The following is a 21,247-nucleotide window of genomic DNA, read 5'->3' on the forward strand; positions in this document are numbered from 1 at the left end:
AAATAGTCTATCCTTGCATATGTCACGTGTGGGTGTGAGTAATGTGTGTATTCCCTGTCCATGGCGTGCATCCCCCTCCAAACGTCCGTAATTCCCATTTCCGTCATTTGAATATTCATATATCTGCTGATTTGTGTCCGTCTCTTCTTAGTACTCGTGGTGTCTATGTCGTGATTCAGTACCACATTAAAATCTCCAGCGCATATCAATATCCCTTCTAGTTCCATCACTATCATATCAAAAATTGTCTCATATAGCTCCCTCTCACTCTCCGGTGGTGCATACACATTCACTAACGTTACCATTTGACCCTCCATTTTCCCCTTCACCAGAACAAATCTTCCCTCCTTGTCTCTTACTTCCTTGATCAATTCAAATTTGACTGTGTTTTTGATTAACGTAATTACTCCTCTCCTCAGGGTCCGTTTAAAGGAACTATAGTATGCATTTTCATATCCAAATCTCTTCAGTTTCTCATGATCCTGTGCTATCAAATGTGTCTCCTGCAAAAAAAACACTTCCATCTCACTTTTTCTACACTTCACTTTGCCCCTCTTTATCATATTATTCATTCCATTAACGTTTAACGACATCATTTTTATCCCTTTAACCTTTGTCATCTTTCTTCTTCTTTCGTCTGTTAGTCCCCCCCATGTCACAGTTATTCCCCCCTCCGGTTGTAGCCTTCGCTCTCTTCACCGAATACATATAATGATTAACATAAATAAAACATAAACTTTACATAAAGTGCTCCCAAGGCGTTCGGGGGTCCCTTTGTCCCCCCCTGTCCCCTGCTGGTGGGTGAGGAGTAACTGCTCTCCTAGTGAGAGGCCTCCTCCTGACGGCTTGGGGGTCTGAAACCCTTGCCCCCATCCGCTCGTCATATTTGTCCAGCCTTCTTACTGTTTTTAGTGCTGTCGAGCTCCTGGTCAAAATCGCTCTGTCTTTCATTCTGTTCAAATATCCCCATTTCCTAGGTCCCTCTCAATGTGGCTCATATGTTCCAATGTCTCTCCTTCCTCCTAAACACGTGTGTGGTGTCCTCTGTGTACCCCTCTTACTTTCTTTTCCTCCCCTCTATTTTCTATGTGATGTTTATTTATCCCCTTAATTCCTTCCAACTGTGTCACTCGCAGCGTGTGTCTATGTATTTGTTTCAATATGTTCTGCGTTCCGTCTATTATATCTAATTATATTTCCATTTATTTCCTTCATCAGTATGTGTATTATGTGTCCATGTATATGTTATGTTTGTTCCTATATCCTGCCTCTACCTGGGAATGTGTGTTTATGTATATGTTATTTCAGTTTCTATATTTTGTCTCTATTTGGATAGTTTTTTCAATCTCTTGTGCGTGTACTCATCCGTTCGTCTCCTCCCGCCTCCTCTCCCCTCCTTCTCCGTCTCTGGCCTCCTCGTCTGTCTCCGCCTTCGGTCTGTCACGTCTCACCTCGGCCTTCTCCTCTCTCCTCCCTCCTCTCCCGGGTGTCGGTCTCCTACTCTGGACCACCTGCGTGCTTTCTCCAATCTCTGCTGCAGTTCTCATCATCTGGTCCTCCTGTCTCCTTCCTTCTCCGTCCTCCGCCATCTGCATCCCCCGTCGCCTCATCTCCCCGCCGCCTCCCGCGCCGTCGCGTATGTCACCGTCCCTTCCTTCCAGTGAATCCTTAGCGAGGTCATGGGTGATTGGAATTTCATTCCGTTTTCTTTCAGAATTCTCTTCAGTCCCGCGTAAGACCTGCGTGTTATTGCCACCGCTGTCGAGTAATCGTGATCAAACGACAGTCTTTTCCCCTCGATTTCTATCTTCTTGGTCCACGCGGTTCTGAGTACCAATTCCTTAACCTCGAATCTCAGAAAGTTAACAATCACCGCCCTCGGTGGTCTGTCCGGTTGTGGTCTCGGAGCCAACGCCCTGTGGGCCCTCTGTATCTCCATTTTTTCCAGTCCCGTCTCCTTCAGTTGTTCTTTGATAAGCTTTTCCACATATTGGGTCACCGATTCCCCTTCGACTCCTTCTTTCAATCCCCATATTCTGATGGTATTTCTCCGTGACCTCCCCTCCATGTCCGACATCTTTGTCTCCATCTTTTCTTGTTGTTGAATTGCACTTGTTAATACCTCGTGTATCTCCGTGTTCCATTCTTCTGCTTGCGCCATTCTTGTTTGTAACTCGGTTACGTTTCTGTCCTGCTCCGCCATCTTCCCCTCCACCATTTTGAGTTCTGTATTTATTTCACCTCTGAAGTCCTCCTGTTCCTTCCTCAATTCCTCCCGTAACTTCCCAATATCGTTCCTTATCGTGTCCGTGTTCAGTTTTATGGTCGCTGTTATGGTCACCAATATCCCGGCCTGCATGACCACGGCCCATCCTGGCATTCCCGTGTTTGTCCCAGCCGACCCTCCTCCTTCCTCCGCCTGTCCCTTCTCGGTCTCGCTTCGGGGGCTCTGCTCCATCAAACTCTCCTCTTCCCGTGAGTCTTCCATTTCTCTCTCCTTCACAATTGTTTTTTCCTCCTTCCTTCTCGTTTGCATCTTAATTTTTATTTACTTTTCGGGTCCTTTTTTATCCGTTTTTCACTCTTTTGACCAGGAGCTCCACTGCATGTGTGTTACCCGTCTGCTCTCATACCGGAAGTCCTTAAATTGGTTCTTAATGCTAGTAAGACAAAGTTTATGTTATTTTCAAGAGCAAGGAATATTAACCTTGATGATGTGAGGATATCTACTGTCAGTGGCTCTTGTATAAAGAGAGTCACTGAGTATAAATATCTTGGCCTGTGGCTCGACGAGAAATTAACATTTAAGTTCCATGTGGAAAATCTTGCCACTAAACTGCGACAGAAAATTGGTTTCCTGTACAGAAACAGATCCAATTTTCCTCTATTTAGTAGAAAAAGAATTGTGGAATCAGTCTTTTTATCAGTTTTGGACTATGGTGATGTAATTTATAGGCATGCTGTGGCATCAACTCTTAAACCTCTGGATTCTGCATATCACTCAGCTCTCAGATTTATAACTGGTGACAGATATGATACTCACCATTGTGTCCTGTATGATAGGGTGGGTTGGCCTTCTCTTGCAGAAAGGCGCAACAAACACTGGTATTTATTTATTTTTAAAGCCCTTATTGGTAAACAACCTGTTTATATCTCCTCACTGTTAGATTGGAATATTGGAACCTATTCAACTCGATCGAATGACTGGATGGTTCTTAGGGTTCCTCAGATTTGTTCTGAGCTAGGGAAGTCAGCCTTTTCCTTTGATGCCTCTAACTCATGGAATGTCCTTCAACTCACGCTAAAATTGGAGGTTCTCCCTTCCCTTGGAATGTTTAAATGTATGATTTCAGACCATTGTGTGACTTCCTGTAACTGTTTTAGTTGATATTTTAAAATGATTTTTAAACGTTTTTAATTTGTTTTACTCTGGTGTTTAAATTTCTGTGAATATTGTTTTTATTATGTACTGTACAATCGTCGTTTCTGTAAATGAGGGAAACCTCAGATGCTTACGATTTTAAATAAAGGTTGAAATGAAATGAAATAATACAGGAGTGAATAAGTATATAGCAAACATTTCTCTAAAGAAGGAGAGACAAGGTATTTTATTTTTTTTTTTAAACACACCATTTTATTGCTTGTACAGAAGCATAAAAACATTTCATTCCAGGAAACAATCATCTCTCAGGGGTATACATTGATCATTCGGACACATTCGACATGAACACCCCTTAGAGCTACTCTTACTCATTCTCGATACACTTTTGCCAATTTTGGCACTGAGGACATGAATTCAACTACAGAGTCGTAGACTGCGTCAGTATCGATCTCGGGGTAGTCTAGATCAGTGGTTCTCAACTGGTCTAGCCTCGGGACCCAACATTTTCCTTAGTCATTCATATAAGTTGCAACCCAAATTTTTTAACCACTATGATTTATTTCTAATTTTCTTTTTTGCAGTAATACACAATCTTTCATGCACTGTTAAAAATATGAAATAAACACAAAAAAGTGCAACAAAAGTGCAACTAGGGCTATTATTAATAATAATAATAATAATAATAATAATAATAATAATAATAATAATAATAATAATAATAATAATAATAATAATAATAATAATAATAATATATGCTTCTTAGCAGACTTCTTAGCTTAGACCTACAGTACGTTTGGGGGAACTAATGGGATAACTGGGGTCGCAACAAAAGTACAACTACGGATAAAAACACAATGAAATAAAATAATAATAATAAATAATATATGCTTCTTAGCAGACTTCTTAGCTTAACACATTGGACTGGACGCCAGACCCGAGTATAGTCAGGTTAACTCGCCGACGCTTGAGCGCCAATCACAACTATAGTCAGGTTTTAATAGTTATTTCTTTTATTAGCGATATCCATTAATTTTCATCGATCCAACCTGATGTTATCGTTGGGAATGGGTCTGAGCTCGCAAAAGGGCAAATACCGCCACCTATCGTCTCCCGGATGGTATTGCACATGATTGGATTGGATTGGCTGGGGATGTGCATAAAAAAAAAAAGTCCGGTCCAGGTTTTCCTTCTCGGGCATGCAGTATCGTTATACCACAGTGACTGGGGACACTCTGAACAGCGTGGATTATGTGTTTTGGATATATAACGTTGGATCAATAAACGCAATCAATATTTGGAATGGCGATCAGGAATTGGATTAATCTTTTTGCAGGACATCAGATGTGAGGTAAGGACTCTATGTTACCAGTCTTGGGTTAATCAGATGTTTTTTTCACAGCGATCACAACATGTGTGTGTGTGTGTGTGTGTGTGTGTGTGTGTGTGTGTGTGTGTGTGTGTGTGTGTGTGTGTGTGTGTGTGTGTGTGTGTGTGTGTGTGTGTGTGTGTGTGTGTGTGTGTGTGTGTGTGTGTGTGTGTGTGTGTGTGTGTGTGTGTGTGTGTGTGTGTGTGTGTGTGTGTGTGTGTGTGTGCCGTTGGCGCTGACCAAGGCACGGATGATCTCGGACGGGCTGATCTCGGACAACGACGAGAAGGCCTACCGGGAGGAGGTTGAGGTACTGGAACGCTGGTGCCAGGACAACAGCCTGCTCCTGAACATTGGTAAAACCAAGGAGCTGATCGTGGATTATAGGAGAGGACAGCAGGAGACACACACACCACTGATGATTAACGGGGCTACCGTGGACAGGGTGAGCAGCTTTAAGTACCTGGGGGTCCACATCTCAGAGGATCTGACATTGACAACACACATAGACACAGTAGTAAAGAAGGCGAAGCAGCGCCTCTACCACCTGAGACAGTTAAGGAAGTTCAGAGTGTCGGGGAAGATACTCCAGTCCTTCTACTCAGGAGCTGTAGAGAGCATCTTGACCGGAAACATCACTGCCTGGTATGGAAACAGCACGGCACAGGACAAGAAGGCCCTACAGAGAGTGGTGCGCTCAGCCGAGCGTACCACGGGTATGGCACTACCTCCCCTGCAGGTTCTATACAACAAGAGGTGCAAATCCAGAGCCTGCAGAATAATGAAAGACCCCCACCACCCCAATAACAGCCTGTTCCAGCTGCTGAGGTCAGGCAGACGCCTGCGAACCCCAGCTACTAGGACAGAGAGGCTTAGGCTCAGCTTCTTCCCCCAGGCCATCAGAGCCTTGAACAATGAACATTGAGTGCTACAGAACACTGAACTATCCACACACAAGCACACACACGACATGCACGCTGTGCACGCTCACACACTAGCAGCCACTTTTAACACTTTAACATGAGCGGGCACACACTCATGCCGCACACACCCACTTATGGCCAAAAGGAAAGGCCACTTTAAATTAGTATAACAACAGTAACAGTGTATTGCACTACCAAAGCTATCCAGCATGTCCTATATGCTCTGTAAATATTTTTTATGTACAGATACCGAGATGTCACACCATGTTACCTGTTACCTGTTTATTGCACAATGTTGTTTTTATTGGATTCTATTATATGTTGTACCACTGTATTGCACATCGTTGCGGGCAAGACCACCCGCATTTCATTGTATACTTGTATGCCGTGACAAATAAAACTCTTGACTTGACTTGACTTGACTTGATAAGCGATTTTTCAGCCCGCTTCTGTATCGTGCATATGGACACACATATACTATCGATAATCAAGTGTTTATTTGAAAACAATTCATAAATCAGCCGAAAAATTACAACGTGTTTTGTGTATTTCACTAAAGGGCTATTATCGCGTCTTTCTCTGGAATTACTAGAAATCACCAAAACTATACTCGTATTCAAAACGGTAAAAAACGGAAATGTACAGATGAAAAACCAATCCGTTTTGTACATGTTGACTGCAAGTAACTCATTGATAAGCGACGTGTGTATTAGACCCATAGCCATAATTTAAGATATATTTTAAGTACTCACAAATATCCCCGTCCTCCCATTGATTAAAGCGGTGGCCCTCTAAGCCTAATTTCCCGGAAGGAGCATGGCACTCAATGTGTTAACATCACAGCAAACTAATGGGATAACTGGGGATGTTGTTTGCTCCTGGCAAGAGTCTCAAAGTCGGGTGATGGTAGACAAAGCAACTCTGAGGTCGTGCTCAATGTCCAATCTGTTTCTCTGCTTTGTCTTCAGCTGGACCAGAGCTGAGAAGCCACTTTCACAAAGATAGGTAGTGCAAAAAAAAAAGTATATATATAAAAAAATATATAAATTTTTAATTTTAATTTTTTTTAAATAATTTCTTACACACACATCCGCGACCCACTCAAAATGGCCCGGCGACCCAGTTTTGGGTCGCGACCCACCAGTTGAGAAACACTGGTCTAGATGTATATCCTTAATCACTTCGTTCAGACATTCGCTATTCTTAAATGACTGAAACTCGAACAGCAATCCTTCACAGATCCCTTGCAGTCGTAGCGGGGACGGGATGGGTAAACTCATACGCCCCAGAAGGGCGCTGATTGTCGGTGTCAGCTGGCCACTCCACAGCATTGTCAACAAGGCCGCTTCATTGACAATGTAATACAGCGATGGTTCAAAGAGACATTCATGTTGTCGCTGACTGGGATGTTGTATGCTACAGCCATAGCATTGCTCGATGAGATGTTGATCGATACAGCACTTCAGTATTTTAGCCAGAACTAATTTAATACTAGCTATCATTAGATGGTCCAGGAAACCGGCTCTCTCGTCAACCACTACCGGTAGTTTTGTAAGCCTTCTCGATGGCGATGGGGAATTCACGGTGCCCTCAGCGACAGATATTTCTTCCGGGTACCCCGATTCAGGTGTGTGTGATCGCCAGGGGATGCCAGGAATCCAGGAGCTATTTAGGGGTGTGTAGACAGTCTCTGCATCGAGGGCGTCAACGATGGTCTCCTGTGATGACAGGTCTGGTGCTTCGGGGGTCCTCATCGTTACCCCACTCCAGATAATTGAAGACATGTCTCCCTGAGGTGTTGATGGCTCAGCGATTCTGTATAGACAGGCTGGTATCTGTACCCCAGGAGAGGCAGTACTGGTTAGAGGAATGTAGAGTAGCGGAGAGCTGGATTCTTCAGAGTCCAGTTCGTATCCAGTGTAGAGTTCGTACGGGGAGTAGGTCATGATTGGTCTCTAGAAGGTACATGGGCAATGTAACTCTTTTTAAAGGCTGATTTACGGATAACACGCCCCTTCTATCGCCCCCTCGCTAGGGCAGTCACACTCCAGTTCCCCTAATTCGAGGTCCGGAAAGAGACGTCTCCTAAGGTGATCCAGATCCGATCGCACCTTTAGCATCTCACTCGTGACAGCTCCACAGGTGTGAAGACATTCTAACCATGTGTTTATAGGAACATGGAATAGGGTGCGCTCCGGTCCCATCGCATACCTTTTGAAAATAGTTAAATCTCCTACCCCGCTAAGTCCAGAGATACGACCGGCGTAATAGATATAGTAACCATCAATATCACTCGGACCCAGGGGCAGACCTAGCACATTTGGCGCCCTAGGCGAGATTCACCACTAATTTTTTTTTAATTTTTTTTTATATGGCTTTTGCCTCTTCATAGTTCTCTAACGTTAGTCTTTCTTTCCTCAACGCTAAATTCTATAAACACTTGACCGATCCCATCAATGCACAGCGCTCTAGCATGTTCTGACTGTGAACACCTAAAGCTGAGGCTCAGACCGACCGACCGTTTTAGATTTTTGACTCATTTTCCCTTATGTTAGAATTTTTTTTATGTAAAAATAATGGTTGCAGATATAGAGGGGGGCGCCAAAACTGCACAGAGAAAAAAAATTTAAAATTTAAAATTAAACAAAATTAAAATAAAAAAAATAAAAAAATTTAAAAAATGTTTTTTTTTTTTTTTTTTTGCCCCCCTCTGGGTGGCGCTCTAGGCGACCGCCTATATCGCCTGTAGGAAGGTCCGCCCCTGCTCGGACCCGATAACAGAGTGATTAGTTGACCATCCTTAAGCCTTCTAGCTATTAAGCCATCCATAGCCTCAAACGATGCTTTTTTATTTGCCAAAACTCTCTCTCACTTAAATAGATCTCGGGCCTTCTTCCAACGCCTTGGAAGTCCGCTAAAGCCATTTTATAGATCGCAACTCGCTCTACCCGTCCATCATACTCCAAACTTAACACACCATCGATGACCGGCCATACTTCATTATAAATATCCCGTCCATATCTGCATGGTGCCAGCAGCAATGCTTTAATATGAGCAAGTCTGTCTGATGTGTGTATAGCGGGTGTAGACATATTGTCAGCCATTATGTTCTTCATTCAGGGAACACTATCTCTAGGAGGCCTCACTCTAGATATATATGTAGATCGTTTTTTATACAACGCCCACGTCTATGTCACGCGTAATATCTCACCCCCCCCATAAACACAGACATAGGCCTATACCAGTGCCTAGACATAGACCTACTAAACCTACCCGTATCAGTAGTTTATTAGCAGTATTAAGGGAGATAATACTATTTTGATCACATTCTGAGAGATCTAGTGTAGTCACGTCTTCTCTGGAAAGCCGGAGCGGTATCACCTCCTTCGGTGTTGTTGTCGACATATTGACCTTGATTTATAACTAAGACAATAACGCTGTGTTGTGACAGATATTCGCAAGGAAGATTATCTGGTGAACCTGCTGAGGTCACACCTATGACTGACTTTAACAACTCTCCCCTCGTTCTGATCACTGGGCCTTATTAACGTTACATTAGCAGCAGTAGGTCTCTGCTGTAAAAACATCATGGGTTTCAGATTGGCAGAGAGACATCCTGCATACTGAGATGGTCCACTTTGACACCCAAACAGGTTTCTATGATACTTTTTTCTCTTTATCTACACATAAAAGATATGTACAGGATAATTGTCTAAAGATTGTGACATTCTCCAAGAAACCACTTTATAGACACATTGTATTTTTCTTAAAAATATTCCCACACACACACACACACACACACACACACACACACACACACACACACACACACACACACACACACACACACACACACACACACATACACACACATACACACACCCACACACACACCCACACATATACAAGGTCGTAAATCAATACTTACCCTGGCATTGACAGAAGCTTTCAGCTTCCCTGATTTGCTATCCTCAACCATTTGTACCGCCTCCTGTGCTGAAAACAGCATGGGGCTGCAGACTGACAGAGAGTCAGAGAGTCATCCAGTCTACTGAGAAGGTGCACTTTGACAGCCTTCAGAGGGGAATCACACAGGTTTCTACAAAACATCAATTTCTTTATTTACACATATATTTTCTGAACACAAGTGTCTAAAGATTGTGACATTCTACACTTTATAGACTTAATTCTTAAAAATATTCCCACACACACACACACACACACACACACACACACACACACACACACACACACACACACACACACACACACACACACACACACACACACACACACACACACACACACACACACACACACACACACAGGGTCATAAATCATAAATCCATATATGGTCTGACAGAAGTTTTCGGCTGATTTATTCTGAAAATCCCGCCTCCATTTTGTCCTGCCTCCGGATGTCCCTCCTCCTATAGCCCCGCCCCTTCCAAAACCGGAAGTCCCTCCTCCGTGTGCCAGAAAAGGGGGTGGGGCTTAGGGTCATAAATAATCTCAAAGGGGGGCATGGCTTCAATCAATCAAACTAAAGGGGCCGTGTTTTGCATAATGAGACAGGATGCGCATCCTACTTCTCTCTCACGTTTAATTAAAAACACAGCGACAATGAAAAAACATCATTGTTAATAATTTTTGCATTTTCTTTTATATTCCATTTGACATTAAAAAAAAATAGTCTAACAATGGCGATCAATGTAACGAAGAAGCTAATATTAAGTATGCTAGGAAAAACATTAGCAAAGCGCTAATTGCAATTAGCATATAACACCAGTTCTGTTTCATGCTAGCTGCCGCTCAGCGTCATATTGCATATATCTCGCTTCAGCGTATATACACTGAATACATTTCAAAATGTACCTTTACATGCCAGCATTCATCTGGCCACACCCCCATCCGCTTACCTACATAAGCAGGGGTGGTGCCACACACTCATCTCCTTCTCAAATTTCATCCACAAGCTACGTGCTGCTCACATGCCACCTGACGTGGAGAAAAATATTTACTCTGAGGAAAGGAAAAACAAGGAGATACGTTGACATCATATCTTTATTTTCTCTCTCACAATTTTTTCGAGAAAATACGGCGATATTGTCTTCGTCACTGGAGTGTCTGGAAGATGATGATCATTCTAAAACCTCCACCGGTTTTTCGTATTAGGGGCTTGTGTCGCTAATATACTCCCCAAACTGCAGTCCTCCTTTGCTGCGCCTGGATGGGTTCGACCCTCCTGCTATGCAGCTGGACTGTAGAAGTCTGTTGTGAGGGACTTTTGGTTTTTCAAGCCTGGGTGAGTAATGTTTGCTTGCGAGCACCACTTGTCTGTTAGTGCTATGGGGGCTAGCCGACAATGTCTACGAAAACCGGCCCCAGATTAGGGTCCTCTGTTCAGCCTCTTAGGCGACGGCGGAGGATCTTGGTTTGAAGCCCATTATAGTCAACTAGTGGGCCACGACCAGGGCCCTGTTTCATGTACGTGGTTCAACTAAGTCGATCAAGATGTCCATTATCCAGCTTCAGTTAACCCGATGTTCGAAGCCGGGATTTTCCTGTTTCACAAAGGTGGATTCAGTCTCGTTAACTCAAGCCAGACTTGCGAGTCAGGCTAGATGCGCGCGGCCGTTTTAGGTGAAAAGCCAGCACGTATCGATGGCAGAGATCCTGATTCTCAACGGCATTGATTGATTAATTGATTTAAGACTTTATTGACAGATTGCAATACGGCTCAATCGCCTCGCCGACAAGTTAAATGCGTTATCTATAGGCTAATTCTAAGTCCCTCATTACCTCAATCAATCAGATTATATTTCTTTAAACTTGCCTGCTGGATTGAATAATCAAATGAGATCTTGCTAGCGAAAATTATTAGTTAACTGTTATACAGAATTACGATACGGCTCTCTTACCCATTGATTGATGTATAGTCAATCTTTTACTTATCTTCTCTGTGGTGTAACGGGTTCTTCTTTTGACTTTCACACGGACGACCCGGGTTCAAGACCCTAGTCTTTTCCTTCTTTTTGCAATATAGGAATAATTCAATTTGGTGCACGTTGAGAGCTATATAAAGAATGACATCCTCAATGCATGTAGATTTATAATATTTTAACTTAAAACCAGGCTACTTTGGCGTATAATCATTAATATTATATTCAAAAAAATCATATTGGAAACGCCGGGATTTGAACCCCGGTCGCTGGATTGGCAGGCATGAGCACTACCGCTGGGCCACTGGGCCAGATGGGATAAATTCATTGTTTATACATTAATGAACGAGAGACCCGTGTTTAGAATATCCTTTGTTTTGAATGAAGTTTATCTCTTTATCCTCATTCATTAATGTGACGTCAACGGCTCATTCAATTTCTCAAATCCGTCAAACAGCGCATCTCATCAGACATCTTAATCCCAGTTACAATTAAAATAACCACATCATGTGTACATCGCACGAGCGAGCGCCACCGTCGCCACGTATAACGTGCATTATTTAGGACAAAGTGAATTTAATATCAGCATTTTGGGTCTATTTTACATTTCAAAAGCCCCCTCTGGAAGAATGGAGCACAAAAACTTAATTCAGAATGGTATAATGCAGATCGTAGACTGTGGGAATAGTTTCAGGAAACGGGCTGTCACTTCTTTGCGGGGGCGTGGCGATAGTTCAGGCTAACTTGAACTTGAACTCTGCTTTCGACCAGGCTCAAACTTTTGGATATGTTGTCATGGTGATTTGGAAAATCCAGGTACATGAAACCGGAAAGTCCGGCTAACCCAGTTATCCAGCTAAAGTTATCCGGCTAACTCAGTTATCCAGGTACAAGAAACAGGGCCCAGGAACTGGTGATCCCAGGATTCTCTGGACGAGTGGATGCTTCTCTGTCACCGTGTAGGCCCCATCTTTCATATACAAATGAGAGTATACCCTAACGAGGAAATGTGGGCATGGATGTTCGTTATCGGAAGATCCATGTTCAAGTCGGCTGCAACCCAGATGGGACTTGTGCTGGCTCCGCCGGATGTCTGGTAAAATCACCGTTGTAAACTGTGTTGACATCTCTTTTTCTCTTCTCTCTTAAAGGTGAGGAGGGTTTCAGACGGCAGCCTGTCGGAAGTGTGGCTTGTTATATCGTTGTGTACAAGTTCAGGTGATAGCTGCTTAGCTTGCGTGCTAGTTGTGGCCTACCTGTTAGCCGCGCAGCTGTCAGCTGCGGCGTTAGCTCGCTGTGTTTACCAGGCTGGTATACGTTAGCTTGTGGCTATCAGCCGATCGGCTGTTAGCTTAATGCTACACTGTTGAACGTTCTGAGACTATAACATGCTTTAAACACTCTGACTACGACGTCATCTTTGACAGAGGATGTTAGTCGAACCTACCGGGAGCCCGGCCGGCGAGGACTGCGTCAACAAGGAGAACCGTAGCGGCGGGGTGGAGCAGCGACGCTGCCCGTGTCGTCAACACAGGAATGCTGTGTTTTCTATCGGTGCCCTGTTAGAGACTGCAGTTCGCTTGGTCTACGCTCACGGTAGGAAAGGTCCTGACCAGACCTTAAAACGCGTCTTCTCCCTTCCCTTCTAATGTTTTGTAATAACGATGTTTTCCAAAACGGGTGTTGCTGCAATACATTTAGGATACGACGCGAGTTGTGTGTGAATTGTCTTGTCACTGGTATTAGCTTCTCCATGCAAATCGGGTTTTTTGTTACATATGTAAAAATGATCTGGTTTGTTGTGTTGAGAAACATCATGTGTGTTCATGTACCGTGTACTCACAACTAAGGGGGTTAATTAACCTATAAAGCTATGCTTAGTGACATATGAGTGAAGAATGAATTCTTTTCTCAGTCTGTAATGACAATGAACAGTGTGTTTACATATTAACAGGTTTACCTGTTCAACTGGCCGTATTAAGGGTAAGGTAGGAGGGGTGTTCCCCCCGGTTCCCTGGGGACTTCCCCACCCTCCTCTCAGACATGTTGTTTACAATATATTGTGTCACTGTGTTGTGGGATACGATGTAACCCTTAGCTTGGTTGCTGGGGTTGTGCTAAAACCGCTTGAGAAACTATATTTTCCTAAAGAAAAAATTGTTTGGTCACTTTTCGTGTGTGCTTAGCAAGGCCTGTGGCCGATACTAATCGAGAATTGTGTATTCTCTCATTATGAAAAACGGCATTCCTCTGTAGATTGTATTTGCCATTTTTTGTGGTGATAAAGGGTTGTGTGTGTCTTGTGATCTACAACTGGGTTGGGTTGGCCACAGAAGCACATGTGCAAGTCTGGTACCGGGGCTCTTAAGGGGGCCCTCTCTATTCTGTGTTTTTTCCTTAGTAAAAATCAGATAGCAGGTTGAAGAGCTGTGTGAAGCTGTTAGACACTTCATGTAGCTGACTGTGACTGTGTCATGCTCTTTTTTGTCATTACATTGTATCATGGGTGTGGGGTCGTAAAGGGGTGAACTGGTAATCCTTTCCTCCCCTTTTGATGGGCAGGGATTACAACCTCCTGTCCTTCAAGGTTCCTGTCACGTTGCTGTTCGGCACGTTACAGGGTAAGAGGGGGGGGGGGGGGGGTTTCCTGGTCCCACGCCCTGGAATATTGGAAGCGAGATATATGCAATATGATATATATACATAACCTAACGTTAATGTTTGCTACTCCGCTATTTAAGTTAGCTCTGTCATCAATTTGTACATAATAATTTAATGTGTGAATGACATGCTGATGATTCCCTCTATTGTATGGTTTGCTAGCAATGCTAATCGCGATTAGGGCAAGGTTAACGTTTATCTACTTCTATCCTGTGAGAGGATATGGCAAAGCTCCTATGTGTTGCTGGTGAATGTAGCTTGGGTTCCACCCCAGATAGCAAAAGATGTTAATTCAATGTTGATTTATGGTCAAAATGCTTGATTTTTGGTTAAGGTCGACGATTGATGGTGGATCAACCATTAACCCAGTGTTTCTCAAAGTGGGGGGCGCAGAGGCATGACAGGGGGGGCCTTGAGATTTATTAAAAAAAAAAAACACACATTTTTATTTAAATTTTTTTTTGGATTACAGAAAATTATCACTAAAGTGCTATCTGTTGCAGCTGCACTGTTCTCCATGAAAATACCATTTTTCAAAATCTGAAAATCATTATTTAATAAAACACAGAAAAGGATCACCAAGTTACTCTGGATAAAAAAAACCTTTACAGACAACATTGAGACAAAGCTTCCTGACACATCTCCATCCAAACTCTTGGAAGAACTCTTTGAAATCTCATCTGATACCACCTAGAGAGCTAGTTTCAGAGTGTGGTGCTGAGTACCAAGTATCTCATCTCATAGCCCACCAAGTATCTCATGATGCAGCAGTTAAGGTGTTGATACCATTCAGCACCACATACAGTATCTGTGTGAAGCTGGCTTTTCATCCATGACAGCTCTGAAAACAAAATATAGGGCCAATTTGAAAGGTCACGATATTGGTGTTATTTCAATCAATTTAAACATGGCCCATTTCATGACTATTTTGTTGGGGCGGGGGGGGGGGGCAAAATATTTTGGTCCGCCAAAGGGGGGCCTGACAGAAAAAGTTTGAGAAGCACTGCATTAACCGATGAACCAATTGACAAATGTTGAAAACATGTCATTGAATCAATATTGTTTTGTGGTTGCATTTTAATGATTGAAATGCCAATATCTAATAAATGTTGAATCGTATGCTGTTCAACGTATGCTGTTTGTCGTCATTAAGTTTGTCATGGAGTGGCCCGATCCGAATGCCCCCCCAATTTAAACAGATATGGTACGTCCCAACCACATATCCTTCCACTATCGAATACATTGCTCTCTCGATCGTGAACTGGCAACAGAACAGCAACTATATCTGGATCCCCCGGATTTGATTCTACTGAGTGCTTTACAGTACGTTTTGGCGATATTACTTTTATCTTAACTGTGTTCAGTGAAAAATAACGTTATTGTGTGCTAATGCTATGCTGCAGTTTGGTAGGTAAATATATACTTCAACTAAGATAAATATTCATGAATATTCGCACTTAATATAACTCTGGAGAGTGTGCAAGTGGAATCGTACGGTTGTTTAAGACCTATAACCAGTATTTCGATGTAATTATTCTAGCGCCAAACGAACAGACCAATTGCGTGCTCCAATTGCGTGCTTTGGTACTGAATGACGTTGTGCGACTCAGCCAATCAAAAGCATGCTTATTGGGTGAACAGGAAGTAGTCAAGGAAGCATGCGGTAGCTGGCCTAGTAAACATGGATCCGTAAATGCAACGTTGCCTACACATCGGACTACACATCTTTCACCTTAATGTGAACAGCATTAAGCATAAGCTGGACGAAATAAGAAACCTGTTTATGAGCGGTAAGGTAGACTTATTATGCTTTACTGAAACTAAACTTGATCCATCTGTAACAGACCCTGAAATAGAAATAGAGAACTATACTATAGTCCGTAATGACAGAAACCAGTATGGAGGTGGTGTTTGTATGTACATACATAAGGACACCAAATTCATTACCCGTACTGACCTTCATCATGAGACAATTGAAACCGTATGGGTGGAAATTTTATTTGAAAGGGCAAAATCTGTTCTAGTCGGCACAATATACAGACCGCCAGATCAAACTGGCTTTTATGATACTATGGATGTGTGCTTAGCTGGAGCTGAGGATGCGGAAAAAATTCTTATTGGGGATTGGAACACGGATATGCAACAAAAAGATGCACCCGTCTTCAAATCCTTCAATAGGTTTTGTGATCTGCACGGCCTCAGCCAACTAATCACCCAACCCACAAGGATATGTGAATCAACTCAGACTACCATTGACCTCATACTGACCTCTGACAAGTCCAAGATATCCAATAAAGGGGTTATAGCATGCGGGTTAAGTGATCATTATATGATATTCTGTACCTGCAAAAAGCTAAAACTAAAGGCTGGCTGTCACAAAACAGTCACATCTAGAGACCTCAAAACCTACTCTAGCGAGGCCTTTAACCTTGAACTGGAGAGTCTGGACTGGTCAGATGAACTCAATGGTACACTGGTTGAAGAAACTTGGCTTGGCTTCAAAACCAAATTTTCATCAATACTAAACAACATGGCCCCCCTAAGAACCACCAGGGTAAAAAATCGCGCTGAGCCATGGATGCACACTGAAATACTGACCGCTATGAAAGCCAGAGACAAAAAATGCTCTGAGTTTCATAAAAGTCAGTCAAAGCTTACCAAAAGCACGAGCAGTGAACTCCAAGACCACGTGACTGAACTCAAACTAGAAAGAAACAGACTAAGAAATGACGTAAACTCCATGATCAAAACTGCTAAAAAAAATTTCATCAATGACAAAACCGAGGAAAACAAAAATAAACCACGTGAACTTTGGAAATTACTCAACAATCAACTAGGCTGCAGTAAAAAACTCAAAACCAGGTTCTCAAACATAAACATAAAGACGGACAACACGCTCATCACAGACAAGCTGGATGTAGCCAATTACTTAAACACTTTCTTCACAAACATAGCCACAACACTGGTAAACAAACTACCCTCCCACTCAGGGCAGTATGGGGTAGAACACATAGTAGCATACTACAAGAACCTAGGCGTCCACAAAGACGACTTCAAACTGGAAATAGTAACTACAGATGAGGTACTCAAAAAACTGAGCGCCCTCCAACCAAACAAGGCCACTGGCCATGACAACATCCCCTCCAAATTCCTCAGAGACTCAGCAGCAGCCATCACCCCAGTCATCACACACATAATAAACCTCTCCATAAAACAGGGACACGTCCCCAAGGACTTCAAAATTGCGAGAGTAACACCCCTGCACAAAAAGGGCAGCAAATTAGACCCGGGTAACTACCGCCCTGTTTCTATCCTTACATCCATCTCGAAAGTCATGGAAAAAATAGTATACGAACAGATCGAAAAGTACCTCGCGGAAATAAATCTAATCTACGAATTCCAATCTGGCTTCAGAACATCCCACTCCACTGACACATGCCTTCTCTACTTGAACGACCACATCAAACAAGAGGTGGACGCGGGCAAATACTGCGGCATGGTCATGCTGGACCTACAAAAGGCCTTCGACACTGTCAATCACACCATTCTGATTGACAAGCTAAAAGCAATTGGTTTTGATAGTTTATCAGTGAGCTGGATACAATCCTACCTGGAGGGGAGGAAACAGATGGTGGAAGTAAACGGTACACTATCCCCCCCCCTCACAGTGAGCTGTGGTGTTCCACAAGGAAGCATACTAGGACCGCTACTATTCCTAATTTATGCAAATGACATGTCGTCAGCTTGTGACTGCAACTTGTTCCTGTTTGCGGACGACTCAGCCCTGCTGGTCTCTGACAAGAACAAGTTACAGGTTGAAAAAGCCCTCAGCTCGGAACTAGGCAAAATCTGCATATGGCTCGCCGACAACAAACTATCATTACACATGGGCAAAACAGAGTCCATTCTCTTCGGTTCAAATAACAAACTCAGCAAGACCGACGGCTTCTCGGTTACAGTGGGTGACAATATTATCACAAGGAAAGATGAAATTACCTACCTGGGTTCCATCCTAGATGCTAATCTTTCCTGTGACAAAATGGCATCCAATGTAATAAAAAAAAGTCAACCAACGAACGCGATTCTTGTACCGGATCTCCTCTCTGGTAAACAAGAATACCCTAGCAGGAGCACTCATTCAAGGGTACTACGACTATGCTTGCACCTCATGGTACCAAAGCACCTCAAAGGCACTAAAAAACAAATTACAAACATCTCAAAACAAGCTAGTCAGACTACTACTTGACCTGACTCCTAGAACCCACCTCACCCCTGCCCACTTTGACAACCTAGGATGGCTTAGAGTAGACGACAGAGTACAGCAACTTGCAATGGGCCTGGTCTACAAGATACACTACGCGACCAAGGTACCCATGTACATGTCAAAATACTTCCCAAAGGTCAGTGAATACCACGATCACAACACCAGAGGGAGCTCCACAAATCATGTAAAACCCAGATTCGGATCAAACAAGGGACTAAACACGTTTCGCAATTATGCCACATCAATGTGGAACGCCCTGCCTAAAGCTGTAAAGGAATGTGAATCACTACCCACCTTCAAAAACACTCTCAAAAAACACCTACGTGAGACTGCAATTCGAAACTGGCCCCTACAAATGTCCTAACCTAGTTGTACAGTAAATGACCAAGTAAGGCTTTGTCAATATTCAAATGTACAGTGTAAAATGTGTGTGTGTCCCCTTCCCAACCCCCCCCCCCCCCCCCCCCCCCACCTCCAATGTACAGCCCTCACCCAACCCACCCAACCCCACCCCACCCAACCAACCTCCTCCAATGTACAGTTTCTATGCCAAATGTATATACACTCCTTTTCTGGACACTTTTGTATCACAAACAGTACTGTATTTGCAAATCTGATATGTCATAAATGTATAGATGTAGCAGTACTGTCTATCTGTATGTCATGTATGTCATATATGTTATGATGAATTGAAAATGGGGGACCCTGATGTAAACAAGTCGAAAGTCTTTCTCTGGTCTGCATCCCCTTAACAATTGTATGTATTGAGCTGTACTGTACTGTACCCATTCTGCAATCTGTTAATAAACTTTTCAATCAATCAATCAAAGCCTACCAGACAACGGGACCGCGTGGTTCTTTTTGTATTGCTCCTGGCTGTTCAAACTAATTTTACAGTTCTGCTAGCTACATGCAGCATTTAGCGAGCTGGGTTAGCCGGCTAGTTGGCTTTGAATCCCGGCTGCGGCTAGGTAGCCAGGTAGCTAAATGCCCTGCAACGGTGATTGAACAACAGCAGGAGCCAGACTAAACCAACACTGTGATGTCACCAAACAAAATGGCGGCGCCCATGTTGATAAATGCTTCAAAAAAGGACATAACAAATAGTTTTTTCTTAGAAACTGCTTATTTTTATAATGTGATTTTTTCTGTGGCTTATCTAAATACTAATTTGATGCTATGACTATGTTTATATCGCTATATGCTTCATCTCCCCTTTAAGCTTAGGCACTCTTTCGAAGTTGGTTAAGGTTAGAGTTTGTCTTAGAGCATGGCGATAGAACGCCAGGTAGTTTGCAGGCTGTTTGGCGTGCCACTGGTCCTGCTAATGTTGAATGAATGAATGAAAACTTTATGTAACAGATTGCAGAATGGGTACAATACAGTATGGCTCAATACACACAATTGTTAAGGGGATGCAGACCAGAGAAAGACGTTTTTGTCTCGTTTACATCAGGGTCCCCCATTTTCAATTCATAGTGACATTTATGACATACACATGACATCATGACATTTATGGCATAGGGACATACATGACATACAGATAGTATAGTTAGACATTTGGTTATATGCATGATATTTTATAATGAACAATATAACAATAATATAATGAACTCTCTTGATATTGATCAAAATGTAGAATTATGCAAGCGTTTCACCCTGCACATTGCAATGCAGCACATTAATCAGGACCCTCCCCCCTTTTTTCTTTATTTTTCCAGAATCACATACCAGTTTCAAGAAGCCACGCGTTGCAGCAATTGAAGCAAAGACCTGTTCTAGCCAAGTAAATAGCACAATTTATGTATGTATGTGATGCCCCGGCTAGAGCTTATATTAAGCAGACCAAGGCATATAATGGCTATTCTGGTTGTGACAAGTGTTTTCAGGAGGGTGTATGGAGAAATAAAATGACATATCCTGAAACAAAAGTCAGACTTAGGACAGACTCCAGTTTCTCAGACATGGTTGATGAGGCACATCACAATGGGACGAGCCCTTTAACAGGTTTAGTTAAGATGGTTTCTATGTTTCCAACTGATTACATGCATCTCTGTTGTCTCGGAGTTACAAGGAAACTGCTTAATATATGAGTAAAGGGGAAGAATTTGGCAACAAGGGTCCCTTCCAAAACTGTACAAGCCATTTCACGTAAACTGCTAAAGCTACGTTCCTACATGCCTTGTGAATTTAACCGTAAACCAAGGGAACTGTCAGAGTTAGATAGCTGGAAAGCTACTGAGTTGCGATCATTCATGTTGTATTGGGGTCCTGTTGTTTTGAAGGATTCCCTCCCCAGTGAGCTGTATGACAACTTCATGTTGTTTTCTGTTGGAATGTACTTGTTGCTGTCACCTAGTATTTCTGAGGAAATGTTGGCCTTTGCGCACAAGTTGATGGTTTCTTTTGTTGAACACTTTGGGACAGTGTATGGAAAAGATGAAATTGTGTACAATGTACACCAGCTTATTCATTTGGCTGAGGAATACAGGAAGTTTGGCACTCTAGATAATATCTCAGGATTCCCTTTTGAGAACTATCTTGGACAAATTAAGCATCTTCTACGCAAGCCACATCAGCCTCTACAACAGGTAGTGAAAAGGTTGTCTGAAATTCCACATGTTGGATCCCCATGTCCCACCGATGATCCAATTTTGCGTAATATTCACACTGATGGGCCTGTCCCCCCACAGTTTACTTCTTCACAAC

The sequence above is a fragment of the Notolepis coatsorum genome (assembly GCF_963971535.1).
Source record: "Notolepis coatsorum genome assembly, chromosome: 3".
NCBI classification, from domain to species: domain Eukaryota; kingdom Metazoa; phylum Chordata; class Actinopteri; order Aulopiformes; family Paralepididae; genus Notolepis; species Notolepis coatsorum.